This window comes from Neovison vison, chromosome 4 (assembly GCF_020171115.1).
Source record: "Neovison vison isolate M4711 chromosome 4, ASM_NN_V1, whole genome shotgun sequence".
NCBI classification, from domain to species: domain Eukaryota; kingdom Metazoa; phylum Chordata; class Mammalia; order Carnivora; family Mustelidae; genus Neogale; species Neogale vison.
Window position 1 is genome coordinate 143,722,866 of NC_058094.1, and position 4,471 is coordinate 143,727,336.

Here is a 4,471-nt window from a genome sequence, read left to right on the forward strand (position 1 = left end):
GATTTTATTTTTAAGTCATCTCTACACCCAGTGTGGGGCTCAAACTCCCAACCTAGGATCAAGATTCATCTGCTTTTCTGATTGAGCCAGCCAGGCGCCCCCCCCTCCATGTTTTCTTTTTCTGTTAAATTCCTGTACATATCTTTTGCTTGTTTTTACTTTTTTTTTTTACTTTTTGGAAATTGATTTTCTAAAAAAACTTATTTTAGTGACAGAGAGAGCAAGTGGGGGAAGGGGTTGAGGGAGAGAGAGAATCCTGAAGCAGACTTCCTGCTGAGCGCCAAGCCCACCCAGATGAGGAGGCCGATCCCAGGACCCTGGGATCTTAACCTGAGCTGAAATCGAGTCAGCCACTTAACAGACAGAACCACTGAGGAAATTGATTTTTTTAAATGATTTTATTTATTTACTTGACAGACAGAGATCACAAGTAAGCAGAGAGGCAGGCACAGAGAGAAGGGGATGCTGGCTTCCTGCTGAGCAGAGAGCCCGATAAGGGGCTCGATCCCAGGACCCTGGGATCATGACCTGAGCTAAAGGCAGATGCTTTAACCCACTGAGCCACCCAGGTGCCCCTCCTTTTTTTTTTTTTTCCAAGTGAAGCATGGTGATCTTCATCCTACTGGCAGACTAAGAAGCTGGCCTGCCACAGTGTCTGGATGCCAGCAGAACACACAAGACTCCCGGTCAGAGACAAAGGGCCTCATCATGGCTAGGCAAGCTGCTTGCCATTGGTGGCTAGGCAAGCTGCTTGCCAGTGGTGGTTCCCTTTGCCGCATTCCTGGAGGGCCATGAGAAGAGGGCTGGGTGAACCTTGCAATGGGTTGTATTACAGAAGAGGAACCCTGAGCCCTAGGGAATCTGAATCTTTTATACTGGGCAATGAGCCAGCCTGACTTTGCCTTAGACAGAGACATTGCCTTTATGACGAACAATAAACAAACCTACATTTTGCTCTAGAGGGAGGCCCTGTCTCTATCTTCCCAGGCTGTTTGCTATACAAAGAGTCTTGATAGGACAACTGGGAATAAAGGCAGTTAGGTGTCTCTGCTATGAGATGTGCAGAAACACTACTCTCCGGAAGAAATACCTCCCAACAACAGCCAAACATTCTAGCACCATTTACTGACTAGAACATACTTTTTCAACTGAGATATCATGCCATTTCTTCTTATTTCAGTTTTCAAAAAAAAATGCATTTATATATTTCCAGGCTTTCTATTTTCTTCATTGGTTGGTCTATCTTAATTATTATAGTTTTTTTTTTAAAAAGATTACTTATTTATTTGAGAGAGAGAAGAGAGAGAGCACAAGCAGTGGGGAGGAGCAGAAGGAGAGGGAGAAGCAGACTTCCTGCTGAGCAGGGAACCCAGTGCAAGGCTCGAGCCCATGACCCTGGGATCATGACCTGAGCCGAAGGCAGAGGCTTAACTGAGTGAGCCACCCAGACACCCCTCAATTATTTTAGTTTTATAATAAATCAATATCTGATTGAGCAAGTTTTTCCACCTCGTTCTTTTTTAGGAGCACCATGGCTATTTGTCACATCTTGACATCATTTTATATATATATATATATATATATATATATACACACACACACACACATTCCATGCCCAATGTGGGGCTTGAACTCACCAGGCTGAGATCAAGAATCTCATTCATGTTCTACTGACTGATCCAGTGAGGGGCCTTGTATATTCACAAAAATTTAGAATCAGCTAGTTAAGCTCCTCAGAAAGCTCTGATGAAATTTTGGTGGGCATAGAATCTGATTTTAATCCTATTGAATTTTCCTATTAGTACATATAGCATATTTCTACATTTTTAAAGATCTTTCAAGTATTTCAATGAAGTTTTCTAATTTTCTCCATAAAGTTTCCATACGTATTTTGCCAGCTGTATTCCTGGGTATCATGATTTTTGTTGCTATCATTGAAGACATGTTTTGAACTTACATTTAAAAAGAATAGTTTTTTAGTCACTTGCTGCTATGCTAGAGAAATGCAACTTTAATACATTGATCTTAAATCTAACTATCTTGTTAATTTCTTATCGATTCTAATAATTTTTTTTAAAGACTTTATTTATTTGACAGAAGGAGACACAGCAAGAGAAGGAACACAAGCAGGGGGAGTAGGAGAGGGATAACAGATTCCCATGGAGCAGGGAGCCTGATGCGGGTCTCAATCCCAGGACCCTGAGATCATGACCTGAGCCAAAGGCAGACACTTACCCACTGAACGACCCAGATGCCCCAATTCTAATGATTTTTACCTATTGTTTTGGTTTGTTTTTTATGAGGGCAATTATACATTGCTTTTTGGCCTTTGGCTAAGAATCAAGTGTAGTATCTGTTCTTATTGGTTTAATATGAGAGCAATTATGATCGTAAAATGGTGACAGTTTTTCCTCTTCAAATTCTTATACCTTTTTATATCTTTTTCTTGTTTTTCTGTGTTGGCTTTATTAATATGATTTTGATAGATATCCTGGTGGTGGAATTATTTGTCTCATCCTTTATTTTGAAGGGACTACTTTTAACATGTCACAATTATATGTACAAGTATATTGTTTGGTAGAAATGGTTTCTTAGGAAAATAGTCTTTATTCCTAGTTTTGTAAAAATTGCTGCTACTGTGGGTGATTTTAAGTTGTATCAAATGATTTTTTTTGCATTTTTCAGGCAATCATATGGTTTTTATCTTTTAGCCTCTTAATGTAGTGACTTGCCTAAAAATATTCCATTATGATGTTTGTATTAGGGCACAGATTGGCCCAGAGTTTTCCTTTATCAAACTGCCCTCAAGGTGAGTTGTGGGAGCATTGTTTCTTTCTGCTCTCTGGATAATTATGTCCTAGCTTTAAATAATCAGTTCAGGGGTGCCTGGATGGCTCAGTGGGTTAAAGCCTCTGCCTTCAGCTCCGGTCATGATCCCAGGGTCCGGGATTGAGCCCTGAATAGGGCTTTCTCCTCAGTGGGGAACCTGCTTCCTCCTCTCTCTCTGCCTGCCTCTCTGCCTACTTGTGATCTCTGTCTGTTAAATAAATAAATAAGAAATCTTAATAAATAAATAAATAATCAGTTCACTGAAAACCTGATAGTTGTTTTCTTTGTAGGTGACTAACATTTTAAAAAATTGAGGTATAACACATAAGGTACATAGAGTTTAATAGAAGTGACATTAAAACAAAATATGCTATGTAGCAGTTTTATTATTTTCCAGGTATCTGCTAATAATTTGCAAAAAATGTGTTAAAATCTCTCTTTATGATAACAGATTTGTCTATTTCTCCTTGTAATTCTTTCATTTCTGCTATACACATTTTGAAGCTATCTTATTAAATGCACACAAGTGTAGAATTCTACTATTTTGTGGCTGAGTTGAGACTCTCACTATTGTGTAGGGATTGTTTTGATTGTTGAAAATATTTTTCATTCTTCTTTTTTGGGTTTTCTATTAATATAGCTTTCTTCTGGTTAGTATTTGTCTACTATATATTTTTCTATCCTTTTATTTTCATTTTTTCTGTGTCATGTTTTATATCTCTCTTTTTATTTTATTTTTATCTTTTTAAAGATTTTTTAATCTTATTTTATTTTATTTGACAGGCAGAGATCACAAGTAAGCAGAGAGACAGGCAGAGAGGAAGGAAGCAGGCTCCTCACTGAGCAGAGAGCCCGATGCAGGGCTTGATCCCAGGACTCTGGGATCGTGACCTGAGCCGAAGGCAGAGGCTTTAACCCACTGAGCCACCCAGGCGCCCCTATATCTTTCTTTTAAAAAAAAATTTATTTATTCATTTGAGAGAGAGAGAGAATGCACTCATGGGGGGAAGGGCAGAGGGTGAGGGAGAGAGCGAACCCCCAAGCTGACCCCTGGTGAATGCACAGACTGACTCGGGGCTCCATCCTAGGACCCTGAGATCCTGACCTGAGCTGAAATCAAGAGTCGGACTGCTTAACCAACTGAGCCAGCCAGGGGCCCCTGTATGAATAACCTGCATACTGATGGGTTTTTAAAACTCCAATGTCGGGTGCCTGGGTGGCTCAGTGGGTTAAGCCGCTGCCTTCAGCTCAGGTTATGATCTCGGGGTCCTGGGATCGAGTCCCACGTCGGGCTCTCTGCTCAGCAGGGAGCCTGCTTCTCTCTGCCTCTCTGTCTACTTGTGATCTCTCTGAGTCAAATAAATAAATAAATCTTAAAAAAAAAAAAAAACTCCAATGTCAACAATTTCTTTTAACTGACAAGATTAACCTACATTTATTTATTTTGTTATCTGATTTGGTTTTATTTCTTCTATCTTACATCGTGTCTATTTTTTTTTTTTTAAAGATTTATTTATTTATTTATTTGACAGAGAGAGATCACAAGCAGGCAGAGAGGCAGGCAGAGAGAGAGAGGAAGAAGCAGGCTCCCCACTGAGCAAGGAGCCCGATGTGGGGCTGGATCCCAGGACCCTGAGATCAG

General features: G+C 40.0%; 1 pseudogene; it reads left to right on the top strand.

Moving 5' to 3' along the window:
* Window positions 1-2,314: 2,314 nt before the first annotated feature.
* LOC122905592 lies at window positions 2,315-2,434 on the top strand (annotated as a pseudogene).
* The last annotated feature ends 2,037 nt before the right edge of the window (window positions 2,435-4,471 follow it).